The sequence below is a fragment of the Crocodylus porosus genome, unplaced genomic scaffold, assembly GCF_001723895.1.
Source record: "Crocodylus porosus isolate Cpor-Errol unplaced genomic scaffold, CroPor_comp1, whole genome shotgun sequence".
NCBI lineage: Eukaryota > Metazoa > Chordata > Crocodylia > Crocodylidae > Crocodylus > Crocodylus porosus.
This window is the reverse complement of record NW_017728907.1, coordinates 60317031-60333061: the sequence shown is the minus strand read 5'-3', so window position 1 is coordinate 60333061 and position 16031 is coordinate 60317031.

Here is a 16031-nt window from a genome sequence, read left to right as displayed (position 1 = left end):
CTGCAGCGGGGGGGGCGGGGGGGGAAGGGTGCATACTCCACCGGGATTTCAGCCTGCGTGTGGCTCACTGGCTGCCCAGCACAGCAGGCAAGTACTAGCCTTTTCTGTGAAGGGGTTGCTGGGGGCGGGGGCAGATTGAGGCCCCTGAGGGGAGGGAGGGATGAAGTGGGGCACAGGCAGTAGGGTCAGGGGCTGGGGTGAATGGGGCCCCAGCCGAGCTGGGAGGTGGGACAATCGGAGCCCAAGCAGCTTGTCCAGGGGCATGGTGGGGCTCCCAACACTGCGCGCACCCCAGCAGAGGCCCAGGGGACACATGCCCCTCAATCTATGCATGGAGTGGAGGCAGTTGCCACTGCATGCTGGGCTTTGCTCTCAGCTGCAGCTACCCCAGAAGCAGAGTAACACCATGTGCCCACTGCCACTGGGCTGCACTGTGCCCCTTGGCCACGCAGTAGCGGGACACACATGGCACAAAGCACAGTGCCAGCCACCTCCACACCATGCACAGATCAGGGGGCACATGCCCCCCAAGCTTCTACTGGGTGTGCACAGCAGCAGGAACCCCCTGGTGCCCCTTGATGTGCCACCTGGGCTCCAACTGTCCCACCCCCTGGCCCTGCTAGGGCCCCATTCACCCCAGCCCCTGTCCCTGCCCCTGCGTGTGCTCCGCTCCCTCCCTCACCACAAGGGCCTTGATCTGTGCCCCCCCGGCCCTTCCCCCACAGGCTTACCTGCTGGGCAGGAGCAGGGTGGGGGATGGGAATGTGCTAAGCCCCCCCAAATAATTTTTTCTCCCTCTTCCTCCGACATACACTCACACATATGTTCTTCCTACAGAAATTAGTTTATGCAAATACTTCATTAAGAGTTGCAATATTGTTTCCTATTATATACTAATCCAACAGCATACCAGACCCAAACCGTTGTGGCATAACTATAGTATATATATTTAATGCATATATTAACAATGCATTTAATGTTAATTAGTGTAGCCTGCCTTATATCACATAGTTGGTAACATTAAAAACAAGAAAAAAATATAAATAGGTACATGAGCTGAAACTTTGAGACAGACTTGTTAAAAAAGTTTCAAAACCCCTGCTCTGGTAGTCCCTGTACCAGCTACTTTAGAGAAAGATGCAAGAAACCAGACAACAGGTGGAACAACCTGCAGTCAGAAAAAACAGTCAAACCTCATAGTGGAAGAACAAAATTGTTTAAAAATGGCAAGATTTCAAAAATAATAGTTTTTTGTGTTCCTTACACTAGTTTTCTTTTGCAGGAGGATCTAAGGTTCAAATTTTCAAGGTTTTCTTCATAGCACTCAGGACTAGAAATATTATTTTTAAAAATATGAAAAACCCAGAACTTTTCAAGTAATAACCTGATGCAAACAGCAGTGGCTTTAAGAAAATATTTCCAGACTCCCCATAAAACTGCAAGATTTGGCAATGTGTATATTTGTTGGAGAGAACTTACGCAAAGTTTGTTGTGGAACAAGTTATTTAGCCACATGGTTAACTGAGTTTGTGTATGAAGTTGCCTTGCATGTGATCAGAAATACAGCATGGTTGCACAACTGGTCATTAAGCTACCATAGCTGTAGCCTGCAATGCTAGGACAGAGCAAAACAGCATATTTATCAGTGCAGTCCAGAGAGGATAGAAACCCACTGGAGCCTTAGAATGAAGCTAGGAAGCCGATATAATTCCTGTAGCTCATAACTCTGCCTTTCTGTGTCAAGCCTTGGAAGAGAATATGATTTTTTTTTTCTTTTTTTTTACAAATAGCCTCTAAAACAGCAGTTGGCAATTATTTTGGCTGGAGGGCCACTTAATGAGTTTTGGTGAGCTGTCGAGGGCTGCAAGGGTAGCCTCACCCCTTGACAGGTGACCCACCCACTGGTCCCCATTTTGGGATTGGAAGAACCGCCCCTAATCCTTGACCTTGGCCACCATTAGACCCTCCCCTTGCCCCCAGAAGTATTCCTTTGGGGTGGGGGGAAGGGTTGCCAGCTTGGAACCAGAAAAAATAAACAAATCATATGCTAAAAATCAAATACCTACTATAACATATTTTAACTTGATTTCAAAAAATATTTTGGCCTGATTTATATATGTTTGCATAGTGTATATAGAGGTGATTGCACAGTAGCTCAGAAATAAAGTCTTACTCTTGTTTATTGTGTGTGTGTGGGTGGGTGGGTGTGGGGTTTATAGGATGTGTGGGGTGGGGCTTTGTGGAAGGGTGTGGCTGTGTATGTGGGAGAGGGTGTGGGGGGTGTTGTGGTTGTGGGAGGGGGTGTGCCTTGTGCCTCTCCCACATACCCCACTCCCCCATGGCACACAGCCTTTGTCGCCAGTGGCGGCGGCGGCAGCAGCAGCAGCAGCAGCAGCAGCAAGTGGCAGACACTCACAGCCCACAGCAGTGGAGTCCCTGGCAGCATGTGGCTCTAGCCACTTCTGGGAACTGTATGTAGTGGCAAGAAGCAGGCCAGGCTGGCCCACCTCCATGGTGCAGGGCTCCCCACATGTCACATGCAGCTCCCGGGACCCAGCTAGAGTCATGTGCTATGGAGGGGGAGCCATGAGCAGCACGTGAGCCATGGGGAGCCCTAAACAATGGAACTAGGCCCACCCAGGCTCTGCACTCGCACAGCCCTGTTGGCATGGGGCTCATGTTCCCACCCTGCTGCTGCTTCTCCCCCACCCTCTGGAGCTTCCCTACCTACTGCCGAGCAGTTCCCCTAGCAGTGGCGGTGGCAGCGGCAGAAGCAGTAGCAGCAGCAGCAGCAGCAGTGGCGGCTCCGCCTGGAAGCTGTGTGCTGGAATTCAGCCCCACATGAAGTTGGGAACACAGAGTGCTGCCCTAGTAGAAGTAGGCAGGGCTGAGGCCTCATGCAAGTGCAGGAGGGGTAACTGCAGGCCAGGCGAGATGCAATTAATTGGTGGGTGTCCACCCACAGGCTGGATGAAATTGCCTAGTGGGTCAGATCCAGCCCATGGGCCTTATTTTGCCTGCCCCTGCTCTAAAAGGACTTGTTTCCTCATAAATTAATGCAACTTTAAAGAATGGAGTGGTAATCTCAAAATACCTCTTGCATTGTATCTCAGATCAAACTGCTGTGGCAACCCTTTTTCACTATTGCCAGTCCTTACATGTGGCATTTACCTCAATGCCCAAAGTGATAGTTCAGTCTCCATGGTCTTAGCATCTTTGCCAAGACTACCAACTAGTAAGAAGAACAGTTATAAGTTAGGATCATAGAAAAGTAAGGCTGAAAGGGACCTGTAAAGGTCATCAAGGGAACTGAAGTCCAACCCTCTGCCTAAGGCAGGATCATCTCTATCCAATCCATCCCAAACAAATCCTTGTCTAACCTATTACTAAAACTACACTATCAGAACACTCTGAATCGATTAATAGATTTCATAGACGGAGACATAGATTCAGAGAGATTCGGATATAGACACAGCTTTAAATGTTTTTTTCTACATACCTCAAGGTACCAGGCAGCTCGTGAATGCCATGATGGTGGGGTGGATGGAGCATCCCACAGGAGCGCAGGGTGCTCCCCAGTGCTCTCAGCAGCAGACCTGGAAGTGGACCAGAAATACTTCCAGGTCTGCCAAGGAGTGCGCAGGTGGGCCCCCTGTGCCCTCCTGGCTTGGCAACTGGTGCTTCCTGGGTCTGGGGGGGCACCCCACAACTGATCATCAAGCCCAGAGGGAGTATGGGGGGGCACCCCTGTGCACTTGGTGGTGGACCTGGAAGTGGAGTGGAAGTAAATCACTGTCCCTGAATTGGGCTGAATCAGAATGGTTTTGTACACCCCTACTAGTTACCTTTCTAAAGAAGGAAATCACATTTCTTTGGCACAATTTGTTGATAGTAAATACATACTGGCTGCTCTCAGTCAGCCTTTCCTTTGCCAAATGCTTTCAACTGGATTTCTTTTCGATATGCTCCAGTAACTTTCTGAATAGATGGGAGGCTAACTGGGGAATGGTTTCCTGGGTCATCATGTTTGCCATTCTCTCTTTTTTTTTTGAGGGCCCTTTTCCGGTGCTGGCAGACAAGTTGCTCCCTGCTCTAACTCATAGTGCTTCAAGAAAGTGCCATGAATTACAGCAATCCCTCCCTGATGTGACAGAGGTTCTCTACGTGGTTGTGGGGCAGTAGTTGGGCAGAAGTCAAGCTCGACTTCGGAGGCACTGTAGCAGAGAGATGCTGCCTGCCTGCAGCCTCTCTCCCCTAGCTCCATTCCCCCTGTCCCAGCTCTCGTGCTGTCTGCAGGATGGGAGGGGGGAGAAGGGAAGGAGGGCAGTGGGGCTGCAGTGTGCTCTGCTGGGTATGGCAGCAGCATCTCCACAAGGCCACCTCTGCCATGCTCGGCAAGCTGCACCCAACCCAGGCTGGGGGTGGTGCCCATTTCCTTGTGACTGGGAATAGTAGCAGCCAAATGTGTCCGTGTGTGCATGCATGCACACCCATGTGTGGGTCAGAGAGGGAATATTCATGCATGTGTGGCTTGGAGGGGAAATGTGTGCATCTGCACTCAGCTTGGAGGGGTAGTATATGTGTGTGTGTGAGACAGAGGGAGAAAAAGCCTTTACTTTCTGATTCTAATGACGGCTTGTGCTCCCTCCTCTCCTTTCTTCCTACTCCTAGCCTGCAGACAGCACCGGGGTAGGGCTGGGCTGCATCAGCCCAGCTCTGCTCCTGGTTAGGGACAAACAGAAGTTAATGAAGGTACTCTACTTTGGAGTGCCTTCCTCTGAACCCTCATTACATGAGAGTTCATTTGTCATGTGTTCGGGCACTTCTAAAGCACTCTGCAGCCATGCACTTCTGTCAGGGCACGGCTGTAGAGTGCTTTCAGGGGGCTGATCCTGTGACAAAGCATCATTTCTCTCAGTGCCCTTCCACTCCTCTGGTACCTCACCAGACTCCCACGACTTTCTGACATCTCCTCTTCCACTTCCTTCAGTACCTAGGGATAAAGTACTATAGGCCATGCTGACTTGAATTTATTCAGCTTTTGATAGCTCTATCTGACTGTTTTATTTATCTCATCCCTTAGTGTTATCCCTTCCTTGTTCAAATAATCCTTATTAGCTGTCTGGTTTTATCTTAATTTATTGTGAACACTGGGACAAAGTAGCTGTTAAGCAGCTCTGCCTTTTCTACATCTTCTAATAAGAGTTCACCCTGCATATTTAACAGTGGAGCCACAGCTTTCTTGGTCTGTTTTCTAGCCAATATATGTACGGAGTCTCTTCTTGTTGTCATTAATTGCCCTCACCAAGTGAAGCTCATTTTTTACCTTTGCCTTTCTGGTTCTGCTCCTGTAAGTACTTATTATTTCCTGGTATGCTTCCTTCATGACCTGCCCAGATTTCTGTTGTCTGTATGCTTTCCTTTTGCATTTGAGGCATCCTAGAAGTGCCTTGTGCAGCCACATTGGTTTCTTGCCATTCTGCTTCCATTATGTCAGCATAGGGTCTTGTAGGGCTTCCAATACTGTGCCTTTTAGAAGCTTCCAGACCTCCTGGGTGTCTCTATCCTTCAGCCTGCCATTCCATGGCACCATGCTTATCACCTCCTTGAGTTGGTTGAAATTTAGTGTCTTATTTCTGCTGACCTCATGCTTTCCCTTTCTCGGGATCATGAATTCTATAAAATTGTAAACTCTTCCTCCCAAGTTTCCCATCACCTTCACATCCTCCACCCATTCTTCCCATTTGATGAGGATAAGATCCTTTAGGTGTATCCTTTCTGGCACAGAAAATTGTCACCCACACAAGTCAGGAATTTGCTCAACATGTCATGTTTTGCTTTATTATTTTTCTAACAGATGCCTGGAAAACTAAAGTCTCCCATTAGTAGCATCTTACATATGGTGGATTGTTTTGTCTCCTTGAAAAGTGCCACATCTACCTCTTCTTCCTGATTTGGTGGGCTATAATAAATCCCCACTGTTACATCAGTGATGTATCTTTCACTTTTTATTTTCACCCACACATGTTCTGATCTGCTACCTTCTCCCTTCTGAACCTGGGAACAGATATAGGTATTTCTGACATATCAGGTGATACCACTAACTTTTCTCCTAACTCTGTCCATCCAAACAGATAACCAGAGGTCGGCGATAACAGAGATAACCAGAGGTTGGCGACCACCCACAGATGCTGCCTGCAGTAGCAGCCAGCAGCGATCGCTGACTGCCTGCAGATGCCGTTGGCAGTGTCAACAACAGGGGAAGGAGTCGTGAGCAGCGACTCCCACAGGTGCCACCAACAGTGTTGGTGGCGCCTTTTCATAGGGGATGCACCGCCATGCTCAGGGGGTGCACATGCACCCGCGTGCACCCCCTACGCGGCGCCAGTGAACCAAAGTGAACTCAACTCTTTTTACTTAGGAATCACCATGCAGCCATTAAACAGGAAAAAAAATCCTAATTCATAGCAGAGCTGGCTGGATTTAAACTGATTATCTATAGGTAAAAAGCACTGCAGCTCAGTAGTTATACCTTCAGGTATTATTTGTGAGTGCAGCTCATTAATTAAACAGACAAGTTGATGGTATAGCTAGCAACAAATGCTCAAGATGTGGCAGGCCACAAAAATTATGAGACTGGTTTAAAAATTATGAGACTAAAAATAAATCAATAAATCTGGAGATTTTATGTTTTCCTTCCAACTTCTGAGCACTAGGGCCCCATTCTAGTCTCATTTTTAAGCTTTGCATCATGTCCAAGAGGGCCAAAAATATGCTATTTCTTTTTCTGTTGAAAGCTGAGATCCCTAAATAATCATTTATCTCCAAAAACTGGAACTTCAAGAAACAGACCATATTCTGCAATAAAAAGCACAAGAACTGATAACACTGAATGTATTACATCAAGTTTTGACCTTTTTAGAACTTACACAGACAGTCTCTTCTACTGTGCATGCACAGGCAAAATTTCTCAACTTCCCTGTCATTCTCCTGAAAACACTAGTGCCCACAAAGAGCTCTATTCTCAACATGAACAGAAAACAACACACTCAAATTCTCTTCCAAACAATATATGTTACTATTTAGAATCATCTCAGTAATTGCAAGGTCTTCACATTAATGCATATTTTCTCAAGTAGCCTGCATACACAACCTTCAGATCCACAGAACAGAGCTTTTATTTGAATTACATGAGAATCTGGAAGGGAAACAGTTTACCTCTGAAGACCCATCCTTTGAGAAAGACAACACACCACTTTGCCAGTAGATTATACAACTTGGGAAAAGGAGTAGACAAGTGATCACAGCAAGTACAGACAAATTAAATTTCATACATGGGTGGGTGGCCGTTAAGAACTAAACCTGGAAGCACTGAATCTAAAAGCATGGGTTTTTGCCACTTGAGCTAAAAGATCACATCCATTACCATAGCCACAGTCATGAATTCCCAAGTCTCTCTGGTCTAGATACTAGAAGGGGACAAAAAGCAAAACTATGTTAGCATGGACAATGCAAACAGTTAGGCCATTCCTTCCAAGATGCAGGTTACCTACATGGATGTGACTTGTGTCACTCAAATGAGAGTAGAGTTTTAACAGCAGGTTGGTTGGTATGGTGCAATATTTTACTTATATTTGTGAATAATAGCAGACTCTCCCCAAAAAGGGGTGAAAGTGAGCATAAGAACACTTCTGCTGGCTTATAGGTGAATGCATATTCCTGTATTAAAATCAATCTTTCATAGATGCATGCAAACTTTTTACTTAAAATGCATGATAAACAAGGATCCTGGTTTTATCCGTTTAAAAATCCAAAATTCTCTGATAAAAAATTGCAAATTCTCTGATTAAAATAACCCCAAATCCGCAATTAAAATTGAATGCTACTATGTGTGTGTGTGTATATATATATATACACACACATACAATTGATACCTATATATACACACACATACGTATCAACTGAACACAATGTTTTATTTAGGTATTTACAATTTAAAGCAACTTGGAAGACTACCAGTGCCTCAATCACTATAATAAAATAAATTTTAAGTACCTATAAACTTCAGTATTTGATTTTGGGTTTGACCTTTAACATATTTCAGCTGGTCTCCTCCATGGTTGCTTAAGAGAGGTTTCACAATTTCAAAGACATTCCTGCTTCTTGGTGTTTTTCTCCTGGGTCAATGGAAAGTGCTCCAAAAACTAAGGATCAAAGCTGCTTTTTAAAAGCAAAATACTGTATTTACTTGAATCTAATGCAAGGTATTTTCCCCTATTCAACATGGGGAAAATCTTGGATTCAAATACGAGGTAGGGGGGAAGAAGGCAGATGCTGTGGATCCAGCCCAGATTCAGGCTGTAGCTCTCACCCCCAGCCCACTGTCTTTGCCCCCTGCCACCTTACTCCCACCCTGCCACCACTTACCTTCCGTCATGGCTCCAGCTCCAGCCCATTTTGGCCCAAGGCACAGAGCACATAGTGGTTCCAGCCCTGCGTGAGCAGGCAGCAGCAACAGTGGTGGCAGCTCTGGCCCCAGCTCTGATCCAGTCGTGGGGCTGGGGCCAGAGCTGCCACAACTGCAGCCACTGCTGCCTCACCAGGTGAAAGCCAGAACAACCAGATGCTTTATGTCCTGGGCTGGAGTGGAGCTGGAGCCTGAGCCAGAGCTGTGACTAAGGGTAAGCACTAGCAGGGGGAACAAGGGGCAGGAAGGGTACAGGCATGGGGGGGGCAGATGTCACAGGCAATGTGGGGGGGGCAAGATGGCGGGGAGTAAGGTGTAGGGGGGATGGACAATAGCACCATGGGGGTGGACAGGATAAGCAGGGTCATAAGTTGTCAGGCAAGAAAGGGACCATGGGGGGAGCAAGGGTTAGTAGGGACAGGTGACAGAGGGCATGGTCCAGGGGGATATGGAGGGGGATAAGGAAGGGAGGTCAGGCTGTTTGATTCATTCACTGCCTGCCCCATGTGATTGCTTGGCCTCCTGCAGCAATGGGGGGACAGATTTAACATGACCATCTGATAATTAAATTCTATACACGGAAAGTTTTAAACAAATTTATAAATCTTCCGTGTATCGAATCTAATTATTGGGGGGTCATCTTAAATTCAATGACATTTTGGATTTGGGTGAATACTTATTCCTTTTTTAGTAAAAAGTTTATTTCAAGAAAAGGAACATTCAGGGTTACAACATAAATGAGATTTTACATGTATAAAAACAAAGTAGCTGAGAAAAATATTCCAAAAGATATGGAGAAATACACTACAGGCAGTCTTCGACTTACAACGTTTCGAGTTACAACATTTTGAACTTACAACATTTATAAAGTGACATCCTGTTTCAATTTTCTGATGTCAGTTTCAACTTTACAATGCTTAATCTGACGTGACGCCACGCCAGCAAACACGTTTGCTGCATTGCTCATCTCCCTGGAGAACATCCATCCAAACTTCCTTGGACACTTTAAGAAAGCAGACAAGACTCCAGAAAAACCTGTAGCCAAGACTCCTGCGAAGATGCCAGCCAAGACCCCTTCAAAAAGTCTAACCAAGAGCCCTTCGAAAAGTCCAGCAAAGTTACCTCAGAGAAGTCCTTCCAAAGTAATATGATTGCTATCTACAATAGCATACATTAATGTAGCTATACTACTCACCTATAATTGACTGAATACAAAATTCTGGGTTATTTTGGGTGAAAATAGGGTTCAGGAACCAATCCTCCATTTATGACATTGTTTCCTATGGGAAAATTAGTTCCAAGTTACAACGTTTCGACTTAAGATGTGGTTTTCAGGAACCAATTGTGTCGTAAATCCAAGGACTGCCTGTAATCTGGGATCTGACTAGGGGAAAATCAGTGTTTCTGTATACAGAAATAAGAGCAGAGATACCTGCCCACCAATGTCTTGGCAAAAAATGCAAGTTGTTTTAACCTTTAGGCCGAATTTATGTGCTCAAAGGTATGATGTTAGTCTTGAATAGAAGCTAATGACTCATGAATAGGAGACTGAACCCAGAGATACGCTGGGGCAAACCTGTTCTTCCTAGTGTACCAAAACCACTTGACCCACCTAACCAGTGAGCTTTACCTCAAGGTGCAGAAGTGCTAATAAACTGACTGGGGATGAGTACATCCCCTAACCTCTTCTTCCTTTAACAAAGCTTGCTAATCAGGATCCTGGTTTCTGCCCACTCTGAATATCTGCAGAGCATGCAAACGTGAGCCAGAAAATACCTTCTCGGGGTAGTAACTGACTAGTAAAATTGCCTAAAATCACTTCCGTCTCATTCAGCATAGAATCAGCAGGCAAGTAGGGTTGTGAAAGGCTAAACAATTAATCGTTTAACCAATAAGCCCAATGACACCCAGTTAGCTTATGGGTTATTGTTTAGCACAGGGAAGGGTGAAGTTTGGCAGGCAAGGGGGGAAAGGGAAGCCATGCAGTGCCTAAGTAGGAACAGGAAGGTGGCTGTGCAGGCAGGAGGGAGGGAGAGATGGAAGAACAAGAAGGATGCAAGGGGGGGATGGGCAATGGGGGTGGGGAGGGGTGGGGACTAGTACCCATAGCCTATGATGTTAAAGAGGAAAACAGCAGGAAGCCTAAGGACATGTCAATTAAGCAATTAGCTGCTCATTCACAAGTACTCCCTCCCTTCAAGCACAGGACTTCAAGTGGGCTGTGTTGTCTGGCTGGGTTGCCACTGCCTCCTCCCCTCCTTTCAAAGGGCCCCAGTAGCAGCCTTCAACAGCAGCTGTGTCTGAGCTCCTATGTTATCAGTTAACTGTTTAACCAGTATAATTAGAGAAGTTTAAACAGATTGTTTAAACAATATTTACATCCCAACAGGCAAGGCCTTTCTTTTAAGTCCACCTTAATGCTAGAAATCAGGAGGGAATCAATTGGAATTCCCTTCTTTCCCTCTTTCAGGATTGGATGGAGAGCTGGGAATTGATCTGGATTTCCAAGAACATGAAACATCCCAGCAGTGCCCAGGGGTGGATCTAGAGGGGTGGGGGTATGCAGCTGCTGGGAGTTCCCTATGTGCTATGAGCTCTAGGAGCTCCCCGCATAAGGTCTGTCCAGAGCCCCTGATTTCAAGCAACTCCAAAACCTGCTGTTTTCTCTTTCCCTCCCTCCTCTCACCCCCTCAATTTAGTAGCAGGGGAAAGGAAGGAATAAGCAGCAAAGCTTGGGGACCAAGCCTACTTGCTTGAAGCCCAGGGGCTACACACCACCACCATTGCTCATTTTCTCCTTTCTCTTGCTGTGTGCATGCACACGAGGTGGGAGGTGAAGGAGAGGGGAGGTGGGGAGAGGAGGGTGGTGTTGATGGGAAGCAAATAGCAGCAAAACTTGGAACTGAAAGCAGGGTCTCTGGGCAGACCCTGTGCTGGTGAGCTCATAGTGCTCTGAGCAAATATTGAGCTCCAGTACGAGCTGTGATGACATGCCAGTGAGCTCTGAGTGGGGCTGCAGCAACATCCACTTTGGCTGCATGGTACATGTGCAATGAGACTTCTTCACTGTGCACTTAAGGAGGTATGGCTGTGCCTTTGTCACCATGATTCAGGTTCTGGCCATGGTAAAAGGAGTAGCTCTGTGGCTCTCCCCATCTCTGGTAGCCCCCTTCCTGCACCTGCTCTCTGCCCCACTTCCAGTGTCCTGTGCTGGCATGGGAGCTTCACCATGGCCTGAGGAGCAGGGCTTAGCACCCTATTTTACTAAAGCCCAAATCCATCCATGGGAGTGTGTAAAATGGAAGAAAGACAAAGGAGGATTCTAGGGATGGAGAAAGCAGAAACTACTCAGACTTTTTTGATGCATTTCATTAAACAAAGCTGCCTCCATAAATCTGCAACATCTCACAAAGACTTATGCAAGTGAGCAGTCTCACTGAACAAAATGGACTACTAATGTGCACAAAGTTACTGTAGCACTCTCTGCATGATTGGAGCCTATGGGATGTATGTGTATTGAAGGAATACATACAAGTATTTGCAGTCCTGCAAACACTTAAGCATGTGGCTCAGTTTTTCACGTATGAATAGTTCTATTGACTATAGGTGTAAAGTTATGCAAGTTATTAAGTTTTCACAGGATTGGGACCTTAGAGTTTGCCAGGTTCAACACAGAATCTATCATCATCATCATCATCAATGCAGCTCAGGTATAGTCATATATTTACCTGAAACAGTTGTTTCTGAGGTATGTTAATCCTTCTCCAGAATCAAAGATGCCTTTCAGATATACAAGATTCTCACTTGGATTTTGAATCAAGGATGCTATACTGTATATACGAAAAATATACACTTGCATGCTTGGGGTATTGAACTTTATCTGTTTTTTAAATGGGAAAACTAACAGCCCTTACTTAACACATGAGCTGTTCGAGGGTTTTAAATTCATCTTCATTTATCAGATCTGTCCATTTTAAATGAAACCCTGTTTTCTTATATCCCATCTTAACTATTTGAACAACAGCTTTTAAAAAAACCAAGGTGAAAAAGGTGTTCAGAGAGAATAATAATTGGATGAAGATTATATTTATACATGAAATAATTTCAAGTTCATGAAGAAACCTATCACTTACACACAGATAAAAGACCTGTTAAAGTCTTTGCTGCCATTAAAAAAAACTTGGTCTTAGTTGATGAGAAATCACTACAGTCAGATATAAGCTTGGTAAAAAGCCATCTAAGGTATGTTCAAATATACTCCCTGGAAAAGTTGGCTAGTGTCTGACTTTATTAATATACATATATATACATATATATACATATATACTGAATTTCATGAGTCAGCCCTTTAAGAGCCTTCATTGTGACAAACTTTGCAAGGTAAAAAAAAATCTTCTCCTAAACCAAAACTACAGGAGCAGTTCTTATTAGATGCATGTATTAGTTTGCTTTTCTCTCTCCAGAAGCAATGATAAATTCTATGATGTTTACTCAGATGAGCAGACCCATTAAGTGTGTCAGGACAACTGGCAAAAATACAGAGTAAGGATAGAGGATATTCCTCTAGAGGTTTTATCACTGGTTTCCCCAGTGACTGTATAACCAAGTTACTTAAACTTCTCTGTACTGTGCCTTATTTTGAATAAGTTAAAATGAAGGTAGGAAGACAAAAAAAGAAGAGGACAGAAAGATGATTAAGGTAACAAAGCCAGAAATCCTAACTGTGGGAAGACAGCAAAATGAATCAGTCATGTATCAACTAGGGAAAAATGATTTATAAGGCCAGAAATCTCTGCTTGTAAAGATATATACCTGCAATGCATGAGGTCTATGGACTACTCAGAGTGGGAAATACCGGAAAACATTTGCACAAAGTGCTTCCCCTGGGTACATATCTTAAAATTGCAGGCATGGTAGACCTTCCAGGTTGGAACTTGAAAAAATGATTAACTAAATACACAAAATAAACCACAAGAGATGTGAACGGCTGGACAGTGTGCGTGCTCTGGCTACCCATAGGAGTCTTAGGACACCATTGCGAACAAGGAAATATTTAGAGCAACAAAAAGAGACACGTCTGGGCAATGGGATGAAATTAAGAAAGGGAAAGGTTAGACTGAATAAACGGGAATGCTTTCTGACAGTGAAATCTATTATCCTGCCAAGGAAGTGATAAAATCCTCAGCCATTTGAGGTATTGGAAGTGACACTGGAAAAAATATTAGCATATGGGTCAACAGGGGACAATCCTGCGCCAGCAGACAGACAGACCTACCTGACAATACAGTGGGTCAAATCATTTTTGTAAAACATCTTTCTTCTCTGCAAAAATATATTTTGTAGAGTCATATCTATTTAGATGGGAAGACTTCAGGGCATACCCTCAAGTGACTTCCAGACAGACACATTCTCAAACTGGAAACCTGATCTTTTCAATCAAGATGACAGATATTTTGGAGTCAAGTCCTTCAAATAGCAGCAAAATGGAATTACCATTCTCTGAAGGGACCTACTTAGCAAGTGGTTTCCACCTCTGAAGTCTCTGCCTGGTATTTTTGACTTAGGTGCCCAAATACAGTTCAGATTTCTTTAATGCTACTTCACAAGCCAAAGGGATTTAGGCAGCCTCCCCAGACACTGACTAGGGTGGGGGGGGGAAGCAGAAAATATCAGCTACCGTCACAGCCATGCCATTTTGCCAGTGGCACAGCACCAGCTGTAAGTCACTGTTGCCCCCCTGCACCCACTCCCCTGGGTGTCCAGCTGTTCTGTTATGCCTCTGGAAAAAACATATTTTAAAGGCTGCCTAAGAGCTTTAAGAGGAAAACAAAAAAATCCCTTAAGAAGCTCATACTTTCAGGGTTTATGTTTCTTGATGCCAATCAGTTATTACATACAACACACACAGTTTGTGACTGCTAGATACAAGGAGACTTATAGAAGAATACTTTTTAGAAAGTTAGTAACAGACATTTTTATTTAGCTCTGCTAAACTTAAGCTCTACAACTTTTATTTAATACACTTCAGCTATCAATCTCAATGCTCAATAGTAAGACGGGTAAAAAACTTTAAAAAGCATGTTTAAGAACCATTCATTAGGAACCCTAGTGAAGCAGTGATATTAGGAAGACAGAAACCATGGATAAAAAGACTGAAAAAAAGGGCAAACTCATAGTGTACTTGTACAGAAAGTGAAAATCTCTCCAAAATTGCACATTCCATCTGTACAGTTCATCTTTCCCTGTCTAGTTCCTACCTGACTGATTTAAGATCTTCCCATGTTTCTGTGCCTGTTTTTAATTCTTAGTCATATCTCCGTCATCTTCCTCTCACCCTTCGGCGTTTGCTATTTCACTGATTCCCTGCATACTCCAGGTGCATCTTCATCTGATTTCTCAACAGTTTTGCAATCAGTCAATTATCAAACTATCCACAGCCCACCCTGGAGTTACTGAAGGGAAGCGAAAAAGCCTGTCAGGCTCACTTTCTGTATACTATAAAACATGCTACCCATTACTTACTAATTCTCCTGCCTGCTTCCAGAACGGTAGAGTGCTTAAGGGCATGACTAAATCACCCTCTATATCCAGAACCTCTACTTACAGTTCTGCCATATGAAAAGTTGCATGCTTGTGGCTTCAATTGTGCTGTAAGTCATTAGACGTATTGATTTCATACAGCGCACATCTACACGAGACTCTTGTTGCTACTGTGCAATAGAGTCGGAAACAACCTGTGCGCTGCTGGGACTGTGCAGTAACGGCCAACTTGTTAAATCAAGTACTAAATGACTGCGCAGTAACAACCACGCAATTGGGAGCACGTGTAGACATGCCTGCAGTGCCTCTGTTAAAAAGGGAGAAAGTATTTCCAATTAAAGTGGCAGTCACTATGAAAATACCTTAAAAAGATCGTTGTCATGGATAACACTGAATCAGAGAAAGAACGGCTTTTCAAAAAACTCCCTGTAATTTCCCTTCTTCCCAAGTAGCTGTACTTCAGGTAGATATAATTAGATGGTTATAATTGTCCATGGCATAGACGATGTGTAGGGGGTGCACAGAGGTGCACATGCACCCCCTGAGAGCGAATGCTCTCGGCTTAGGCGAAGAGCAGCACAGGCAGGTGGAGTGCTGGTGCCCCCCTGAGAAGTGCCACTGGCACTTCTGGGCACACCACTGGCACTTCCAGGCTTGGTGTCTGGCCATGGGGGGACCCACAACTCTGTTGGCGATCAGCTGTGGGACACCCCCCAGATCCCTGCGGCTGCCTGCGGATGGTTCTTGCTTGGCCCACCCTCACTGCCAACACCTGTGTCACCACCTGTGGGCAGTCGCCATGCCCTCCCAGCCTCAGGAGGCATGCATCGCCTATGGTCCATGGTAATCTACACAAATATAGAATCAGATTTCATAGAAATTTGGGTTGGACGGGAGCCAGGAGGATTATCGAGTCCAGCCCCCTCCAGGGGCAGGAAGTCAGCAGGGATCATAGGATCCCAGCAAGATAAGCATCCAAATGTGTCTTGAAGGCATTCAAAGTGGATGCTTGAACTGCCTCCAG